At 39.8% G+C, this 22335-nt stretch overlaps 1 long non-coding RNA gene across 1 annotated transcript; it reads right to left on the bottom strand.

Moving 5' to 3' along the window:
• Positions 1-1303: 1303 nt before the first annotated feature.
• Positions 1304-21720, bottom strand: LOC140691439 (uncharacterized). The gene is made up of 3 exons (XR_012067059.1): positions 21572-21720; positions 2164-2343; positions 1304-1381 (listed from the first exon to the last, which is right to left on the bottom strand). It is a non-coding gene; the product is annotated as an uncharacterized lncRNA (long non-coding RNA).
• Between the last annotated feature and the right edge of the window lie 615 nt (positions 21721-22335).

Genomic DNA, 22335 nt, shown 5'->3' on the forward strand with positions numbered 1-22335 from the left:
ACGACTCCATAGAAATACTTCTAGTTGTTGGAGCCACAGATAAGAGAGCCCCTCTGTGTATTTCTCTGGATTCAGGATGCTCTGTGATCATAATTTTGTGAGCTGGTCAAAACAGACCAGGAAAAAATATTTCAATAATTAACTTGTAGAATTAAATAAATGAGTTCCTACCTCTTTTCTATATTTTTTTTCCAAAGCACCTTTGCACTGCATTCAAATGAGCACCAAAATTTGCAAATCAAAGGGGGAAGTGCTAAAAATGCAGTTCTCTCCAGTTTCCATTTTAAAGCAAGTTCATGATGTGAGTTGATTGCAGATTCCCACCGGCTGCAATTCCCAGTCTCCCACCATTAGTCAGTCGTTTTCAAATCCGCGATACGGAGCGATACTATGGGGGGTGGGTGGAGGGGGAGCAGGCTCAGCAGTGTTTCCCTTAATTTTGTACAGGTTTCCTTGCATAAAGTCAGAGATGCTCCCTGAAGTGCTCATTAAGCTGTTTGTGTGTTGAGACAGGCCCCCTTGGTCTACAGCCAGGACCCCACTGTTGATGAGCAAGTTTCACCCTGTTTTCCCTCAGCCATTTCTGTCCTTGTGGTTTTCAGACTGAGTGAGAGTATTAGGCAGCAGAATTACTCAGTGAAGTGTCATCTGCCCCATTTTTCATTTTGAGATCAATCTTTTTTTTATGGTTCTTTGCATAATACTTATTATCTCCACTTGGGATAACTCTGTTGGGTAGGTTTTAAGTTACTAGTCTTTCTTCTTCTTTACTATTTCAGGGATAGTAAATCGAGGAATCCTTGCTATGTAAAAAGATAAGATCAGGTATTAACTCGGGATGATTCAGTACTGATTTGTTAGTTGTATTTGCCGTAGCCTTACGAAATTAGTGCTTAGAAACAAAAGTCCGATGGTCTTAGGTCACACCTCCCTCGCTGAAACATCTGTTAAAGCAATGGTGTTGCTTCCCATGTGGGAACCTTTTATTTTATTGGCTTGTTCCTTCCCTCTTTCCTGTCAATAGCAATTTACTCTTCAGGGATTAGGGCAAGAAACAGCCCTTGAACCACAAGACAAGCAAGAAACACAGCCCTTCAACCACAGGACATGTTTAGCAGGATTTTCAGAATTTGTGCAGCTCTGATTTTTCTGTTAGAAATCTTGGCTCCATTGTGAAGTTAATGGCTGTAGAAATGTCCTCAAGTGGTTGAAAGGAGAGTGAAAAAAATCTCTCTGAGATGTTATCACATTTTCTTACTCCAAAGAGATTTTAATGCATTTGAAGGCAATTCACATAGGAGTGAGCATAGCAGAATTACCTCTTTTTGGTAGCAGGGAGATGATGTCTTGAACAATCAAGTGGACAGGATTGCTTTGTTAACTGTTGCAAAAATTAAGGAAGAATGGTTTTTAATGGTGTGAACAAAAATACTGCAACCATATCAGTAAACAAAGAATGCTGAAACCAAGTCTTCAGCGGCTGCCGCCACCCCCCAGTGAGGACAGGCCTGCAGCCCGGCCTCTGCAGCCACTCACAGTGGTGCCCTCTGAGGCGACTCAGAATAAGAAAGGACAGGATACTGGCCCTAGGTAGCTAGGTGCTTGTCAGAGGAATGAATTCAGTGAGCCCAAATGTTTGCTTCCTCCCAGACATAGAAAAGCACTAAATTCTTTAACTTGAGATACCTGGTTTTCTTTAGATAACAAGCAATCTTTTATTGTTCCAGCTACCTGGTGTTTGTTGTAAAAGCTCCTATATATCCCAGCTCCTCCCCTGCCTCTTTGGAGCAGTCCCTCAGAGCCATCTGAGAGGCTGTCATCTCGGCTCAAGTCCTCCCGCCAAACAGAACATAACTCTCAACTTTTAGGCTGCGCATTTATTTCAGTCGACAATGGTCAGTCTTCATACAGGCTTAGCAAGTGGTAAGGAAAAGTACTAGTAAATAAAAAATATATATATAAATATATATATAAAATATGTCGACTGATACATATATATGTGTGTGGGTGTATATATATATATATATAGGTGGGGGGAGGTAATTAGGTTTGTTTATTTGTGTTTAGAAGAGGTACTGGGCTTGAACCCAGGGCCTCGTGTGCGCTTAACTTGTGCTCTACCAATTGAGCTCTACCCAACCCCCCAGAAATGTTTATTTCTACCTGATGACATTTACAGGTTTCCTTGATGGTGAGATAGTGGTAGCGCAGATGTGTTATTCTTCCGCTTTATGATTAATCCATCTCTGGAGTCAGGCTGCAGAGAAGCGAGAGTCTTGGTCTTTCATGTGTCTTTTACGTTTGTCTGGCTGACCCCCTGAGCTGTCCCAGCAACCTGTGAAACTGTAAAATCCTATTCTTAGTCTCCCCTGTTCCTGTTGGGCTGCAGTCTGCTGGGCATTTCTGTATATTCTGTCCTCATCAGCTTATCTTTTACCCCAAATCAAACATCATTTTGCTCTCTAAAGAAATGCAAATTGAGAAGAGGCTTTTTTAGGAAACACCGAATAAACATGCAGCTGTGAGTCCAGCTGGAGTTCCTGCCAGACAGGTATGTCAGAAATGGAAACTTATTCTCAGGAAATGATTCATTTTTTAATGTAACCTAAATAAGTTCAAATTTCTAACAGTCCTAGCACCTATTGAGTTTCCAACTTGGAATAATCTTTATCTGATTCTCTTTTACTGCTTTTGTTTGAGATTAGAGACATTTTTCTGCATTTTTACCCATTGAAGAAAACTTGGTAGCAGATTATTTTGAAAATGGAGGCCCTTGATGGGGAGGAGCACGCATGAGAAATGATGCTCGCTTCCTGGTGTTATGAACCAGGCTTGAGTAATACCTGATTTTTAATACCTCACTGAAAGCTTAATAAATTCCTTGGTACTCCGGTGGCTCCATTCTCCTCCAGTCCCGTCTCTCCCTCCTTTCAGTAAGAATGAGATCTGACCGTGATCCACTTTCTGCAGGAGGATACTTGCATCAGAACACACTTGAGGGTAACTTGCCCTTGTTTATTTGAATCCCTGAAGTTACGAGTAAAACCACAGAAGAAAATCTAGCTCAGATTGCGAATTTTAGAAGTGAAATTGATTTTCAGATAATGAAATCTAAGTATGTTTATACTTAGGTATTCCCTGGTAACAGCCCAGTATACTGCTATGCAGATCATCAGAGTGTGCTAACTATTCATTTGGTAACTGTGAGCAATCTATGTTAACTCACAAAAGGTAGACATTCATTTTGAAAGTGCTGGAAAATTTGAGATCTCTTGTCCCTTTTTTTTTTTGGGGGGGTGTGTGTGTATATATATGTGTATATATATATGTATATATATATATTTTAAATTGAAATATAGTCAGTTTACAATGTCCACTTCTGGTGTACAACACAATGCTTTTGTCATACACAAACATACATATATTCATTTTCATTTTCTTTTTCACCATAAGTTACTACAAGATATTGAATATAATTCCCTGTGCTATACAGTATAATCTTGTTGTTTATTTTAAATATATTAGTCAGTATCTGCAAATCTCAAATTCCTAATTTATCCCTTCCAACCCTCTTCCCCCTGGTAACCATAAGTTTGTTTTCTATGTCTGAGAGTCAGTTTCTGTAAGTAAGTTAGATTCCACATGTAAATGATATCATATGGTATTTTTCTTTCTCTTTCTGGCTTACTTCACTTAGAATAACAGTCTTCAGGTACATCCATGTTGCTGCAAGTGGCATTATCTTATTCTTTTTATGGCTGAGTAGTATTCCATTGTTTAAATACACCACAGCTTCTTTATCCAGTCATCTGACGATGGACATATAGGTTGTTCTTGTCCTGTCTTAAAATGTGATCCCTGTTCATTGTCAGTATCTTTGTGGAACTGCAAAGCCAAAACTAAAAATGGATTAGGAACTAGCATAGGAAACTATAGACCCAAAGACCGAACGTGAAGCAGACTGCCTTAGTTTGAATAAGGAAGTGAGGAGTGGAGGCTGCGTGAGTTGGTGCACACGTACTGCCGTCAGGATACCTGGGCGTTAGAGTCACTTCCCTGCTGATGCTGTGAGTGAAGCAGGAACTCTGCACTGTCATTAGAAACATGAACATTTCCCTCATTCTATTTCAGTGCAAATTGGTCCATTGTTGCATACTTGTTAATTTCTCCGGGTAAACTACTAACAAGTTGCTGGGTCAGAGCGTGTAAACATAGTTAGGATTTTGCTGTTTTATCATGTGGTTTCTTTGTTAAATGAGGAAAAAAGACACTCGTCCAGATACATCAATATGGGATGTTTATTTTCATTTTCAAATTCCTCATTTATTAGAAACAGAGTTTTTAGAGCTCGCAACAAGTCCAAGTTGTGAATGTTGCTTTTGTTAATATGGCCGCAATTTTCCTTTTTAAAAATGAAATTACGGCACCCTCTGCTGATTTTGAAAGGAATTGCTGAAGAGTAGTAGGTTTGAATAAGAGAATGAATTCAGACCTTCTTATCCCTCACAGGGTGGTCCATTTTGTATCACACATCGTTAGCTCTTGTGATAACAGATACGCAGTTACACCCCTAGTTTGAAGCAGGCAGAGGGACCAGAGTGGGAAATGCACAGGGGCATGAAATAACATAGTGTTTCAGGATCATTTTATAGAAAATTGGGAAAGAGGATGTCCATGTGGTTTTTGCAGTGGAAGAAGGGCATTGTATCATTTTTAGGGAATTTAAACTTTACTACGAACGTGCCATCGAGTCATCAGATAGCTTTATTTAGAGTAGCAGTGTGATCATTTAAGTATCTTAGAAAGTCGATGCTGGCAGTTGCATCCCCAGGCAGGAGGGTTGGAGGTGAGGACAGAGCAGTTCGAGGATCAGCGTGTTTGCCCAGGGGCTGAGTAGGGTCCGAGAGAGACACAGAACTTCGCGGAACTGGGTTACGTGGTTTTTCGGGTTTTGTTTTTTTTTTTTGTCTTTGTTTTGTTTTGAAAAACTTCAAACACAAAGTAGAAAGAATGGTACTCTGATGTGTCCACCTTCACTCCAACAATCGATGACCTTATGTACTGTCTGTCTCTCCTGAAACATTTTAGAGTAAGTTGCAAATATCATTACTCTGCATCCTTCAGTTCATCAGGAAACATCTCTCCAAAATAAGGACATCAAGAAGAGTCATTCAGGGAGATAAAATCTGAGAAGTGTAGGATTTAGGGGTAAAGATAACATTCTGTTCATCCAGGAAGAGGCAACACAAAAGCTTGGTTTACTATTAATTATTTGTGGCTCTCTGGTATTTTCCACCTTTCCTTTGGAGACTTTGGGAGATGGATACATGGTAAACGCTATTAAAATTTTTTTAATTGAAGTATAGTCAATTTACAATGTGTCAATTTCTGGTGTACAGCATAATAGTTCAGTCATACACATGTATATTTGTTTTCATATTCTTTTTCATTATAGGTTACTACAATATATTCAGTATAGTTCCCTGTGCTGTACAGTATAAAATTGTTTATCTATTTTTACTATTAGTTAGTGTCTGCAGATCTCGAACTCCCAATTTATCCCTCCCTACCCCCTTCTCTCCCGGTCCCCATAACCATAAGTTTGTTTACCATGTCTGTGAGTCTGTTTCTGTTTTGTAAACAAGTTCATTTGTCTTTTTTTTCAGATTACACATATAAGTGATATCACATGGTATTTTTCTTTCTCTTTCTGGCTTCACTTAGAAGCTTCTAAAAAAGTTTTCTAAGGTCTTTTTTTTAAATTTAATCAGCAAAATTTCAAACACATTCAGTAGTTGAAGAGGACAGTGTCCTTGGCTGATGCCATGGCCCAGGCCAGGCAATTCCTTGGGAGGAGAGAAAGCTGGCTGGCCTTCCCCCATCAGCGGGGAGAAGGGCCAGGCCCTTGAATGATGCCCAAGGCCCAGGTCAGTAGAAGTTTGAGGAAGCAGGTGTGCATCTAGTGCAGATACCATCCAACCCATGTGTGAGGGAGAGAGAGTACCCCTGGGAGCCCCCTGGCGGTCTTCTTGGCATGGTGGGGGATGTGGGGAGAGCGGGAAGCGGGAAGTGCCAAAGGGCACCAGTTGACCTTGTAATATGTTTGATTAGGAGGGGCTTTGCCTTCTCTGGTTGAGTAAATTTCGTGATCAATGAGATGAGCAAGTCTTCCTCCTTTGGGCAGGAGAACTGGGAAGGGGGCGGGCAGAGGCATGTAATGTCTTGAAGAATATCATCACAGCAGGAATCGGTAGGGGGTCCATTGTTGACTCATTCATTCAATAAATACTAGGGAGCCACCTAGGATTATATACAGCAAGTAGCATTCTGAGACACTAGGAATTTGGCAGGGAGCAACACAGGCAGAAGCCCCTGCCTCTTGTAGCTGATGTCCTAGTAGGAAAGACAGACAATAAGGTAAAAGAAATACACATAGTGTACTAGATTGTGATAAGCACTAAGAAGAAACATTAAGTGAGGATGGGAGTATGTGTGGAGAGTCTAGGACAACCCAATTGACAACCCTATTCAGGTCATTTTTCCAAAGAAGACATACAGGTTGTCAACAAGCACATGAAAAGATGCTCAACATCACTGATCATTAGGGAAATACAGACAAAAACCTCAGTGAGCTGTCACCTCCCACCTGTCAGGGGGGCTGTGGTCAAAAAGACAAGAAGTGACGAGCATTGGCGAGGGTGTGGAGAAAAGGGATCCCTCGTGCTGTTGGTGGGAATGTAAATTGGTGCAGCCACTATGGTAAGCAGTATGCAGGTTCCTCAGACAATTAAAAATAGAACTACTGTGTGATTCTACTCCCTGGCATTTATCTGAAGAAAATGAAAATACGAATTCAAAAAGATACACACACCCATGTTCATAGCAGTATTATTTACAGTAGCCAAGATGCGGAAGCCACCAAAGTGTCCCATTAGCCAGTGACTGGATAAAGATGTGATATGTCTATATCTGTATGAAATAGTATTCAGCCATAAAAAAGAATGAAACTGCCATTTGCAACAGCATGAATGGACCTGGCAGGTATATTTAGTGAAGTAAGTCAGACTGAGAAAGACAGATACTTTGTTTTCACTTTTTTGTGGAATCTAAAAAATAAAAGGAATGAATGAATGTCACAAACAATCACAGATAAAGAGAACTAGTGGTTATCGGTGGGGAGAGGTATGGGAGGAGGGGCACCCTGGGGGAGGGAGTTGAAAGATACAAACTATTAAGTATAAGATAAGGTACAAGGATGTAATGGACAGCACAGGGAAGAAAACCAGTGTTTTATAATAACTTTATACAGAGTACAATCTTTAAGAATGTCAAACCACTGTGTTGTACACCTGAAATGAATATAATATTGTACACCAACTATACGTCAATGAGAAACAGAAGATGAAAAAAGAAGAAACATTAAGTGAGGGTGGGCGTGTGTGTGGAGATGGTAGAAAGGGAGGCCAAGGGAGTCCACTGAGATGCCTTAGGGGAAAGACCCGTGACACTTGAACCATGTTAGCGGTGTCCATGTGCGCAGAGTTTGTGTCACAGGCTGTTTCTTCACTGGGCCTGTCTCCCCTCAAGAACACTTGAATAGGAAGCGCCTTAGAGCTGGCTTCGAGGTGGTCTTTACATTTTTACTTCTGTCCCTGCATGTGCTGGTTTTTTCAGTCAGGTTTCTCCTGTAATCCTAAGATATCTTGCCATAAATGAATGATGCATGAGTTTCTCCTTATCACACCGTGTCTTCTAGAGAGGACTCGGATAAGACAGCACGTCTCCAGGTCCCCCAGGAGCCTTTGCAGAGTTCTGTGTAAATGTTTCCTGTGGTTTTTGAACGACTGCCATGTCACTTAGCAACTTAATTTTTGTTCCATCTTCACATGGAACATTGAAATTGTGAGCTTTTTCCCTTTTCTGTTCATTCGTTTCACTCTGGAAATGAAAATCATCCTTTTCAGAGTGATGATAGGCACATTAAAAATTTATGAAGTGCCATTTGTAGATTCTAGCCACTAATATTAATGGTTTAGATATTGACGTAGTTGAAGAAAATAACATTAAAGGGTGTATGAATAGTGGAATACGCAAAGTTACCCTTGGGTATGCCTGACTCCAGGTGTGGGATTCTCTACTATTTAGTACCTGAATGGCCAGTACAGAACAAACACCCTTTTTGTTAATATAGGACTTGCTATTTTTCTATACAATATAACATTAGGGTTTTGAATTACTCTTAAGCGGACTTGTTCCCTGTGGTTTCAGCTGTGGGTGTCATTAAAGTAGATGAGTATGGCTAACAATTGTAAATCTCAAAACTCCCAAATTTATTCCTTCCCACCCCCTTTCTCTGGTAACCGTAAGATTGTTTACTCTGTCTGCAAGTCTGTTTCTAATGTTAGCCACTATATATAAAAATAGGTTTTAAAAACCTTCTGCTGTAGAGCACAGGAAACTGTGTTCAGTATCTTGAAATAAACTTTAATGAAAAAAATATGAAAACGAATGTATGTATGTATATGCATGACTGGGACATTGTGCTGTACACCAGAAATTGACACATTGTAACTGACTGTACTTCAATTAAAAAAAAATAAATTGTTAAGAAGATTAGATGAGTGTGATAGAAGATAAGAACTTGAACAAAGTCTCACATGCTAGAAAGTAAGAATTTCCTTTAAGAAATATAAAGACAGATCACCCTGGAGGAAGATCCAAAATTGTATTATAAACGATCAGTGCTTTTGAATTACTTTCCTATTGCTCTCTGAGATGGCTTTAAAAAATACATATGTAAATATGCATTCACCATTGTGTATTACATTGAGTTTTAACTTTATTCCTGTCCTTAGAAAAATACAGTTAATAGTGGGGCAGGTATAGCTCCTGGGTTCATTCCACAGTCCTTCCTCCAAATATAAATAAATAAATAAACCCAGTTACCTCCCTCTCATAAAATTAAAGGGAAAAAAAATAAAATACAATTAATATCGGTATTATGACATAATTAATATTTACAGATAAGAACTGATTTTTGGAAAGCTTATTTTTTCTATGAGGGGGAGGTAATTAAGTTTCTTCATTGATTTCCGTGTGGAGGAGGTACTGGGGATTGAACCCTGGACCTTCTGGGAGCTGAGCATGTGGTCTACCACTAGAGCTATACCTTTAACCCCTTGGAAAGCTAATTTTTTGATAGCTATGTTGTAGGGCCTGAGAAACTGACAAAAGTAGACAATTTGCATGATATCTGTGAAGTTAGTAAACCTGTGAAGTCATGTTTATAAGTGTCCAGAATCATTTCAGATGTTTTTAGCCAGCAACATTTTAAGGAACTATTGTTTTGAACTACACAGTGTTAATTAGTACCCAGGAAATAGCAATGTTAATACACGATTTGTTACTGAAAAGTAACTGATGTTTGCAGTTGATGAGTTTATCAGAATGGGCTAGGTGGTGCTTCAGTCACAAACAACTCCAGCAACAGCTGTTCACTTCTTTCTCATGGGATCTGTACGCCACGTGTGAGTGGGGGGCTCTGACCCATGTCATTCCCCCATCAGGCACTCGAGTTGATGGAGGTGCTATTATCTGGAACATTGGTCAGCTTGAGAAAGGGGAGGTGCCGAATCTCACAGTGGCTCTTAAATGCATCTTCCTGGAGGTAACGAGCCTTCTGCTTTCATTTTACTGATCAAGGCTAGCTCTAGGACCTCATCTGAGGTCAAGAAGGCAGGGGAGTATGATTCTCTCCCCATGTACCTGGAAGGGGAGAAGTCACAGAAATACTGTTGGGTAGCACCATTGTCTAACCACAATTAGAAAAAAAATCCAAAATAAATGAGTGTTCACGATGTTACATGCTTTGGTATAGCAACTGGATTGTTACTCATAGCTGGTAGTGATGGTTAAAACCATTGATTATAGAACAGATTTAGAACATAACCCCCTGGTGTTAGTCTCTCCCCTCTGATGGAGTGTGTCTGAGTTTCAGACTTGAGTTCCGAGGCTGCTCTACAGACCCCACCCTAAAGGCTGGCTTTTGTTGACAACTCTTGCTTAAATCAGTTTGCTTGTTGCTGGAATTAAGCTTTTTCATCTCTGATGATGATCTCTAGATTATTGGGCAACGATTCTGGCTACTATTAGTTTGTAGTAATTTCATTTCTTCCTTAGTCTGTCTTCGATTGTTGCACTTTTTTTTTTTTTTGGTAAATTGTGGTAAACAGAACATAACATAGAATTTATCATAGTAACCATTTTGAAGTATTGAGTTGAGTAGTATTCAGTGTACTCACACTGTTGTGTCACAGATCTCCAGAACTTTTTTATGTTGCAGAATTGAAACTCTACCCATTAAACAACTCATTTCTCCCGACCCCCAGCCCCTGGCAACCACCATTCTATTTTCTATTTCTATGAGTTTATACTTAAGATGCCTTATATAAGTGGAATTACACAGTAGTGTTCTTTCTATGACTGGCATATTTCGCTTAGTGTAATGGCCTCATGTGTCATCCATGTTGCAGCATGTGACAGGATTTCCTGCATTTTTAAGGTGAATGATATTCCATTGGGTGTGTATCACATTTTGTTCATCTGTGGATGGACATTTGATTTGCTTCGACTTCTTGGCTATTGTGAATGATGCTGCAGTGGTTGTGGATTTGCAGATATCTCTTCAGATCCTGCTTTCAGTTCTTTTGATTATATACCCAGAAGTAGAATTGCTGGGTCGTATAGGAAGTCTATTTTTAATTTTTTGAAGAACTTCCATACTGTTTCCCATAGTAGCTGCACCATTGTATATTCCCACCAGTGGTGCACAGGGTTTTAGTTTCTTCACATTCATAAATAACATTTGTTACTTTCTTTTTAAAAAAAATAATAGCATTATAATGATTGTTAAATGATACCACATTCTGATTTTGATTTTTCTCTAATTATTAATCATGTTGAGCATCTTTTCATATGCTTGTTGGAGAAATGTCTAAGTCCTTTGCTCTTTTTTTATTCTTTTTTTTTGGTTGTTGAGTTGTAGGAGCTCTTTATATATTATGGATGTTAACCTCTTATCAGATATATGATTTGCAGATATTTTCTCCCATTTCTGTAGGTTCTTTTTACTCTGTGGATTATTTCCTTTGATTCACAGAAGTTTTTAAGTGTGATGTCATCCCATTGGTCTGTTTACTTTTGTTGCCTGTGCTTTTGGTGTCATATCCAGGAAATCATTATTGAATTATATGTGTTCAATGACCTAAAACACAATACAAATAGATTCCTAAATGAAACCAAGAACGCAAATGAACAAAGTAAGGATATCAGCAAAAGATAGAAACTTTAAAAAAGAAAAGAAAGAAAACCTTTGGAGCTGAAAAATACAGCTATATTGAAATTACTGAGTTATGGTTAATACCCTGGTGACATGTTGCTAATAAGAAAAGTTCAGTAGCGTCTGAGTTACATCTTGAGCTTCTGACATAATCTATTACTTACTATAACCCTATAAAACATAGAAGAACAGTGTCCTTGGCCACCTTGCAAGATGTGACTGTAGGTTTTGGAAATATCTGAATTGTGTAGGGTTTGGGTTTTGTAGATGTGGTTCTAAGTGTTCAGAAATCAGTGGACCGAGGGCTGAGAATGTTGTGCTCTGAACCTACCTGGGTTTTGGGGTTTGTGAGAGCAAGCATGAAGTCAGGTAACTGAAGAGCAAGCCAGAGGATGTGGGTTTGAAATGGGCAGGTTTCTTATTTGTGAAGAAAGAAGATAAAATAAAACAAGGATCCCAAGGAAGAGTTGAGGGAATGGAGGGGCTGATAATTGAGCACCGCGTATGTTCCCAGTGCTTCAGGTAGGTTTCATCGAGTCATCACAAGAGGTAAATGAATCATAGAAATGATTTCCATTTGACCCCTGAGAGAACTGAATGGGAGGGATTAAGTCCCAGAATTAAGAGGCAGCTTTGTGTAGTGTGGCAACAGTGTGGGCGTTGGGTTCAAACCTGCTGACACTAGAATCTCTTCACACCGTGGGCTTAGGGCAAGTTGCTGAAAATTCAGTTTCCTCCCCTCTAAGACGATGATAATAGTGCTTATGTTACAGGATTATTGGGAGAGTTAAATGAGACAGTGCATGTTTGAGTTTTTAACCTCACGTCTGGGAAATTGTGAGCACTCAGTGTTATCTGTCATTCACGTTTAAAAAAAATCCTTGGTTTTCATTGAAGTGTAGTTGATTGACCATGTTAGTTTCAGATGTACAGCAAAGCAGTTCAGTGATGCATATACATACATACTTATATATATTTTCAGATTCTTTTCTATTACAGTTCATTGCAAGAAATTGAATATAGTTTCCCATGCTATAAGGTAGGTCCTTGTTGTTTATTTTATATGTAATCATGCGTATCTGTTAATCCCAATCACATTTATATATGTGTGTTTGTGTATGTGTGTATATATGCACACACACACATAAATGTATATGGGTATATTTTATTTGGTTTCCCAAGATCTTATACTTTGTAAGTTGTGCATAAAGTAAGTGGTAGAATCAGGAGAGGGGACTGTCTCCCACCAGAGCCTGTTTTCTTTTCATCACAGGGCCTTTAAGAGTTTTGTAGGTTAGAGGAAGTGAGAAATAGAGAGTGATGACAATGAGGTTGAGAAGTATTCAGAGAAGCTGCCGTCTGCTGATGGGTTAGGCGTTTTGCTTAGGTCATTGTGTTCAGTCTCATGTCATCCAGTAGACTGGCCAAGATCATGGCGTCAGGCGGGCGGGGCTGGGCTCTGATCCGTGGTCTGTCTCGTGTCAAAATCTGTGTTCTCTTCATCAGAAGTAGAGTAATGAGGTCACTCTGACCTGTAAGGGCAAGAGAACTCTTGGAAGGCTGGAATCGGTCACGTATGAAAGTACTTCTGAGTGGGGCCACTGTGCAGTTTTTAGGAACATAAGATGATTTGGGTTCCATCTTTATGGAAATTCTAGTGGGGGACAGAAGCCCAACAAAAATATAAAATTACGTTCATGTACCTTAAATTATCAAAAATGATCAGTTTCTTCAATAGAGAGGATTTAAAGGGATGCAGGTGGAGTGCAGGGGTGGAGAATTCCTCAAGAAAGATGTACTGAGGAAGCCGGCATCCACCCCTTCCCCCAGCAATTAGAGGAGAGAGTTCAGTGCAATGGAGATGTGGTCCGTCGCTGGTGAGTGGTGTAATCGTGAAGACTGTGCAAGACTTTTTAGTAGTGGGTGGTAGAAAATAAATACCACGAGAAAAGGTGATCATCAGAAGAAATGTTTCCTCCAGGGGGGAGGTGCCCAGCACTAGGAAGGCTGCTGGTTGTCCCTTGAGGACAGTCAGAGTGACCTCGGGTCATGATGCACTGATGGCTGCAGGTGGCTTGGGGAGCCTGGAGTGAGGCCACTGCCTGGGAAGGCCAGTTCGTTACACCTGTGTTTCCAGACAGGGGACAATTGAGGGGATGGGTGTGGCAGTGTGTGCGCGCCTTCCCCCGCGAGCCCGATGGCCTGTGGTTCGTGTCCCTGGTTGGCGCCCCTCCAGGGCAGGTGGTCCTGTACTCCTGAAGACTTTCCTAGCAGCCTTGGAGCTGCGGCTGCCACCCTGGGGGGTCCAGAAGCAGCATTCCTCCCATTTCCTCTTTTCAGCCTTCAGAGGTTTATAGGATTCTTTCTCTGCCGGGAGTCTTCTTCTCTGTTGTGTTCCTAGTTTCCTTTCCACTTGTGATCCGTAAATTCTGTATTGCATCATAATTGAACCCCGGTGAGTTTGTCAACTGTGAGATGTTTTCATTTTTTGTGATTGTCCCCTCCCCGCTTTTTTTGTCCAGGACTTTCTGTGATTGGTTGTATAAAGCGCATTTTCTCACAGGGGGCATCAGCACTCATTGCCAGTTGTAAGCATGTTTTTCATTGTCAATGTATACAAAGTCTAAGATCCTTGGAATAGACAAGATTGAAATGTGATCCCGTGTGTGGTTAGGAATTGCGTAGTTTAAAATTCCACTGCAAGATTTTGCCTCTACTTCTGCATAATACAAAACTAGAAAAATAATTTAAACTCTTTGAATATTTGATAAATAACTGATAAAAATGTTGCCAGAAAGCATGCTACTCTTAGACCCTTAAGTCAGGGTGTGATGATATAGGATGGTGGTCAGCAAATCTGACCCTCCACTTTTCTGGAAATAAAATATAATGGGGACAGGGCCACACCCACTCATTTGCATATTGTCAAATGATGAGCCCACATGGGCCACAAAGCTTAAAATGTTTACTTTGCCTTTTTCAGAAAAAATTTTGCCTGCCTTTGGCATCATGTAGCATTTCTCAACCTTTGGGGTCTCTGGACCTTTTTACAGTCTTAGAAAAAGTCCTTCTTACGTGGGTTATATTCATACTTACCGTATTGGAAATTAAAACTGAGAAATTTTAAAAAAAATTCAATTTTAAAAAGAACAATATTAAACTTGTTATAGGTTAACATAACATTTTTATGAAAAATACCCCCTCCCCCCCAAAAAAAAACCATGAGTGATTTGGGACTAGCCAGCCTAACAGAAGACAGTCACAGCCTCTTCCCTGGGTAGACTGTGAACTTGTGGCTCTGTATTTTGGTTGAAGGATATGAAGAGAAACCAATCTTACACAGATCTGTAGTTGGAAAAGGGAAGAGTATTTTAATAACCTGTTCAGTTGTAAATTTTTTCTTCGTTGCTACAGTTGAGCCTCAAACAATGTGGGGCTTAGGGGCGCCAACCATCCATGCAGTTGAAAATCTGCTTATAACTTACCATCGGTGTTCTGTATCCGTGGAGTCAACCAGCCACAGATCACGGGGTACTGTTCAAAAAAAAATCTGTGTACGTGGACCTGCACAGATTAAACCTGTTTTTTTTTTTGTTTGTTTGGTTTTTTAAGGGGGAGGTAGTAATTGGGTTTATTGATTTATTTCTGTTTGGAGGAGGTTCTGGGACTGAACCTGGGACCTCGTGCAGGTCAGGCAGACACACTACCACTTGAGCTATCCCCTCCCCACCAAGCCTGTGTTTTTCAAGGGTAAGCTGTTCATCACAACTCTGCATGTGGTAGTTTTTTAAAAAAATTTTTTTGGGGTAATTAGGTTTTTAAAATTATTATTATGATTATGATTGATTATTTTCTTAGTGGAAGTACTGGGGATTGAACCCTGGACCTTGTGCATGCTAAGCACGCACTCTACCACTGAGCTATGCCCCCCCTTGAGTGACTCTTTGATTCACACGTGACTTTCTAATACAAATGCATTGATAATTTTAAAAATATTGGTTCGTTATCCAGAGGTTGACACAATATTAACAAAAATCACATTTGCTCATGTCACCACTGATCTTCTCAGAAGAGCCTTTGGGTGTTGGGAAGCTGATGGAACTGTGCAGGGTGGGAACAGAGTCCCAGAATGCGGGCATTTAAATTAACACGATACCTTGCAAAGCCAGGCAGCCTCTGGTGGATGCAAGTTGTGCAAAATTCTGTTTTTTGCTTGAATGTTTATGTTTTATCATTAGCAACAGCTCCAGAGTCAGTTATAAAGCTTACGACTTCATTAAGGGCATTCTAGAGTCAACCTTTTTCTTCTCTTCCTTCTTTTTTTTAAGTGAGAGAGTTTGGCAGTGAGGAATACTGTAACTCGGACGGGTAGTTTCCGTTTGGTACTGTTGTCCTGATTTGTGCTAAGGTACCAGTGGTTTTATCCCATCAGTGCTTTCCATCATTGGTGCAAATGTCCACACAGTGCAAAAGGCAAATAATATCTCAATACTTGTATGAAAATAGTTCAACATCATGAACGCCTTTGAAAGGATCTTGGAGACCCCTGGGTTCTGCAGACAGCGCTTTGAGAACTGATGGAATAAAAGGTTTAAATACCATTTTCTGTGAGCAGATTGATGCCACCTACCTGCATTGCTTCTTTTATTTTCTAACGATTATGATTTATGAAGGTTTGCATAATGGTAACAGATACCACTTTGATGCTTGCATTGGCTAATAGAGCTCATGAATATTTCAGATAGAAGTTTTTTTAATTAGTTTTTTTAATGTCTCATTACATTTGTTAAAAAAAAAGTTTACTTTTGTGTTATTGCTGTTAGGTTTTGAAAGTACTTGAGAGCATTTATAACTCATGAAGAATCTACAGTTGGATTAGTGGCCCCAGTTCTTGTGTCTTGAAACAATGGGATGTTAATATGTTTATTTATTTATGATGATGGTTAGTTAAAAGTTTTCCTGTTCTTGGATACTCCTCCAAATAGAGAGGACACGCATTGGAGAAATTAGGTCCAGTACTTGATTTTCTTCTTTGTCTGCATTAACTTTGTGTGTGAAGTATTGTGATTTATAATAAGAAATATATATTTGGTGTTCTGTGTAACCCTTTCTCCTTCTAAAACCCCTGGAATTTTTCCTAAGTGATAAGAGAGATTGATAAAGGTGGCTTCCATTATTCCTAACTACTCTAAGCCATACCTTTGTTTACCTTAATGAGGTTAAGTGTTGGAAAGCCCTTAAAGATGGGGGTCTGGTTGCTGGGGGTGAGTGGAGGGTTGGAATTTTCAGTCCCACCCTGACCTCCTGGGAGGGACGAGGGCCTGGAGATTGAGTTCAGTTGCCAGTGGCCACTGATTTAATCAGTCATGCCTGTGTTATGAAGCCTCCATAACGAACCTCAAAGCGTAGAGTTTAGAGAGCTTCCAGATTGGGGAACACATGGATGTTGCCTCTGGAGAGGACGTGGTCGCTCTCTGCCCCTTCCTCAGTCTGCATCTCTTCCATCTGGTGAGTCCTCATTATGTCACTTTACAATTAACCAGTAATCTAATACGTAAATGTTTTCCTGAGTTCTGTGAGCCACTCTGGCAAATTAATCGAGCATGAGGGAATTGTGGGAGCCGCCAAGTTATAGTCACTCCATCAGAGAAGCCCTGGTGACAGCCTGGATTTACAGTTGACATCAGAAGTCGGGGCAGTGTTGTAGGACTGAACTCTTAACCTGTGGGCTCTGATGCTCCCCCCATGAGATAGGGTCAGAATTGAGTTAAATTGTAGGACTCTGAGCAGGTGTCACAGAATTGGTTGACTGGTGGAAAACCACATTTGGGGTGAGAAGTGAAGTAGTGTTGTAGTGAAGTATGGAGACTGGAGGAGACACACAGGAGGAATGTGTGTGTGTGTGTGTGCCTATTAATAAAAGTTTTTGCAGATTACTGTTTCACTGGGTGCAATTGAGGCATTTTTGCTTTATGGGAAGCTCAAAAATACTTTCTGCCACCAACACCCTCACTTCCGTGGTTTGGCCACTAGGTGTCACAAGCGTCCTGGGAGCCCTGAGGGTTACCCAGGGTGTGTGGAAACTGAACATTGTAAGCTCGAGACCTTCACGTATTTCACTGTTTCCACATGATCGACGCCAGAAGAACCTGATACAGTGTGATATATAGAAGCAAGGTACAACTGGAATAATGAAATTTCAAAAATAAGCCCTTTTAGAGGACGGTTGTAATAATTCTGTTGGGTATTGTAAATGCTTCAGGTGCACTTGATACCACAGTTACATTCCCAGCATTTGGGTCGCTCTCTTTTTTTTATGGAAAGATGGATTGAACTTCAATTTTAGAATATTCGGTAATCCCTCTCAGGACATACTGTAACAGCTGGTATTTTTGTGTTGTAGTAAATCGATTCCATACAACAGTTAGTAATAATCATGGCTGGGTTCTGACAAATTCCAAAGCATTTTCAATAAATTTAGCCAAAGAAAATAACATGATTACGACAGAAATTTAGCTCAGTTTGAAAGTTGAACCCAGCAACTCTGCTTTCGTTCCATAGAATATTAAGCACTTTTCTGGTTGGGATTTTATCAAATCACTTTATTGTTATTATTTTTTTAGTAATAGACTTGCATATATGTTCAGAGAAGGAAATTACTTTGCAGCCTATATTTCTTAAATAATATAACTTCGGAAAAATTTAACCTTGAGTGTTTATTGTGAAATAAAAGATGAGAAATGCTACAATAAAGTCTTCTGTATATGGCATATGTGGAAAGCTACAGACATCAACTCAGAGAGATGTGCTGATTTAGAAGGTTGTTTTCGTATTAATAGGGTGTTCGTTATAAGCATAAATCGGCTGTTATACGGGGTATGTGGTTTATGAAAGTGAAACATTGTAAGTTCCTTAAGGCATGGAAAAAAATTGTAGTTTGCGTGGTATAGATTAGATAGTGTGTTTTCCTGTCGTTAAATGATTAGTACCATACAAATGATGACTTATGCCATAAAAAGCTTACACACATGTAAAAAAATACCTGCCTCCCTATTTTACGTATATACATTTTGCCCTAATGGTAAAAATATGTGGACACACTTTACAAATTATGACCGTTTGTGTCTTTTTTTTTCAGGAAAACAAAAGTTTACTGAGTGAATGCATTTTAAAAATCACATGTGGTCTGTTTTTTACTTTCTTTGTGTTTGAATGGAGGAACACTTTTATGAAGTTGAATATGAATCCCGATTGTTAGGATAACATACGGAAAACAAAGTAGAGTTGCCGATTAAAATTATTAGGAAAAACAGCTTCAGAGATGGGCATTCATGAAGGCTTGCTGTGTCTTTTTTGGTCAAATTTTTAGCTTAGTGATTTATATTTTCATTTGGTATTTAAAATAACTGCCCTCATATTTTTAAAGTAACACAGAGTGGATCTCTGTACGGATTTGTGTGCAGTTTCAAGTACCTCAACCTTTGTAATGTGAAGCAAAATTCAATACATTGCACCGGAGAGAGTCTGGTCCAAGATAGTCTATTTGATGGTGAATACTTTTATACTAACGTTTGCTTTGACAATTAAAAAGCTAATTTAGAAGGCTTTAGTAGAATTGTATAGTTGGGGCTTTTTCATGTGGAACTTGGCAAGGTCATTTTTTTTATTCTGAAATATGAATCAGCAATTTAAAGGCCTTAAGAATTTAAGTGAGCCAGTTTTCGAGTGTTTACAGGTTCTGTTTCTCTTGTTAATAGATGTTAAAATACGCTTTTAAATTACTGAACCTGCTTTACAGAGAACTGGGGAAAATGCATTTAAAAAGTGAATTGAAACATACTGTGTGGTTCTTCTGATTTCTGAAAAACATAAATGCAATGTATTTTCTGTTATTAGGCCGCAGTGGCCCAAATTTAAACCACATGGTCTCCCAGGTGTCAGGCCAATGTAAATTTTAATCTTGCTACTTTGATGTTTTCATTTTACAATCTCATTACCAGAATTAAAAAAAAAAAACCAAAACAACCCAGTCGTAATAGCCAGCATTCATTGTTTGCAGAATGTGTTTTGTACCCTCTCGCAAACTGGATTCTCAGACAATTCTTAACTCCATTTGCACGTAAGGAGATGAAGACCCGATCAGATTAAATAATTTATCCCAAATCACAGAGCTAGCAGGATTAGAGATGAAGCCAAGCTCGAGGGCCCTTGCTTTTAGTTACTGTACAAGAGTGCGTTTCCTGCTTATTGGGGGATAAATGTTAGTTAAAATAGTTACTGAAAAAAATTGATATCTTCCAAGATAACAGCAAAGCTTAGTTTTTCCTGAAACAATTTACTTTCATATTTTCGCTGGAATTGTTCGGCTTAGTTGAGATTATCAGCAGTTCTGTAAGTCTATAATAATGTCTTCCTTTAATTCTAATATTCTTGTTAGGTTGTTTGCAGTTTTCAGTTAGAGAGCTTGGCAGTTGTCATATCAGGATGATCTACTTAAAAAATGACAATTAGTTGTAAGTTGTTGCTAAATGACAGTCTCTGCTCTACATTTAGAAATAGGAATTTTAGAATGACGCCGGCTTACAACAGCTCCCTTTTGTTCTCCATCTATTGCAGTCAGCGGTTCTCAAACCAACTGTAAAAATCTTCCAGGAAGCCTTGATCCAGGCACAAAGAACTTTCACGTTTTTAATCAGAAATCTCACATCAAAATCTCAGACTTCCCCACTTAGAAGAAATTCTGAAGAATCGTGATCTCCTCTAATAATGTGCTGGGATCAGAACTTTGACTTCATTACAGAATGTTGTTGCAAGTCAGCAGCCTTCCCTCTTCTCCGTTTGAAAGTGTTCCTTTTCTTCGTAGACACGGCCTGCTCGGTGCGGAACCCGCGGCAGGGACGGCGCGGCTGCAGGCCGCGGAGTGGGGCCCCGGCCGCGTCTGAGCGGAGCGTGTCTGCAGAGCCCGGCCGCAGCCGGCAGCCTGCATCATGCCAGCGCTGGCCACCGGCTCGGGGAGTGACACAGGTACGTGGGCCCGCCAGGGCGGTTTCCCTCCCATCCTTGCTTAAATCACATCCTTGCTTGTTCACAGTGAAATCCAGCATTGCTCTCAGCGAGCGCAGGCAGGTCCGGCTGGTTTTCCTGTAACCAACACGAAGGGCATCCCATCAGCCTTCCAAGGTGAAAGTTACCGAAGGGCGTTGCCGGACCGCAGCTTTCTCCAGGTCGTGATGGCTTGTGCTGATGCTCTTGGACCGGCCTGGGGGCTTTTTTTTTTTTTAAATTTTTTAATTTTTTGCTTTTTGAGGAGGGTAATTACATTTATTTATTCATTTGTTTGTTTGTTTATTTTAATGGAGGTACTGGGGATTGAACCTAGGACCTTGTGCAAGCTGAGCATGCACTCCACCACTGAGCTATATACCCTCCCCCCACCCCATCTTGAGTTTTGGAATAATGCCATATATTTCCTTTTCTTTAAAAAAAATTAAGCATATTAAAGATACGGAAAAGTGTGGGAAATACTGTGATACATTACACTTCACTCTGATTTAATAATAGCTATGAAGTTTTTTTGCCATGCTTGTGTCAGACTTCTCATCCCCCCCCCTTCTCCATTTTTCCATTTTCTTTCTTCCCATCCAGAGGGAAGAACTATTCTGAAGTTGATACATGGCATTACAGGATTCTTTGAAAACAGATGAACATCCTTCACCTTGTTATCAGCTGTAACGCTTAGTGATACTCAGAGTAAAGATTTCCAAGAAGGGGAACAGACTCTCAGGTGGATGTAGGTGTGAGATCCCTTCCTCCTGAGCTGATGGGGGTGGTCAGTGCCCCTTTGAAGCCTAGTATTCTGGGCTTCTCCAGAATCAGCACTTTTAAAATGTGTAGATTCATGGACCCTCTCTCCCCTAGAATTTTTAAAATAGAAGGTGAGTGGGATTGGAGCTGTACCTTCCATTTTTAAGAGTGCTCCCAAGAGGTTTAGTGGCATAGAATGTCACTAAAAGGAATGTTCTGTGTTGCACTGACCATAGTGAATTTATTCCGTTTAATACTGTTCTGTAACCAGCTGAGACAGCTCTTTTCTCTAACTGGACACTTACTGACACCATAATTTTAAAAAAGCTGAATCACAGGTTTGCTTTTCCTTGTTATGTTGCGCTGGCACACTCATTTGTACCGTTTGCACGTCTAGTTCTTTGCTATTTCGAGTGTGGTCATACTTACGTTTTAGCAGGTTCTGTCTTGTCTGTATCCGTCAAGAGTGATGTTTTTCTACCGTGATTTACACTGAGGGTTAGTTTTTCTTAGGAAGTGATTTTGATTTTTAAATTACATAAAAATCTTTTTTTTTTCCCTCAAGATGTTAACTTGGAAGCCAGCTCCTCTGGAAAAAAAAAGATTTTTTTTTCTTTTCAGTTTTTATATAGTCCCATGTTGTGTTCGACTATATAAAATGAATGGTTTGACTTTCCACAGTGGTTTAGGAAATTAATAGATACAATTTATTTGAACCATAAATTTCCTACAGTTATGTAATGAATAAGTGTTATGCCTTGCTGTTCACCAAAAAAAAAAAGCCTCAGTTTAGTTGAATGCAAAATATTGTTGATTACATCTAACATGAGAAATGATTAAAATGGAGCACTGATATTTTATGAGGCAGTTTAGATATCTCTGTTTTTGGTTTTTAGGGGGCTAGGTAATTAGATTTATTTATTTACTTGTTTATTTTAATGGAGGTACCGGGGATAGAACCCAGGACCTCATGCATGCTAAGCACACACTCTATCACTGAGCTATCCTATCCCCATTTTAGGTGTCAATTATGAAAGACGGCATTGGCTGTTTAGGATTAAGAAAGGACTTTTCCACACAGAGTGAGCCCATGTGGTGCAAATCTAGAATGCCTGTGTGACTTACACCTGGCTTCGTGGGAGTTTTTCACCAGTGTGTCCCAGTGAGGTTTGGGTCAGGCAGAGGAGAGGTGA

The sequence above is a fragment of the Vicugna pacos genome, chromosome 35 (genome assembly GCF_048564905.1).
Source record: "Vicugna pacos chromosome 35, VicPac4, whole genome shotgun sequence".
Lineage (NCBI taxonomy): Eukaryota > Metazoa > Chordata > Mammalia > Artiodactyla > Camelidae > Vicugna > Vicugna pacos.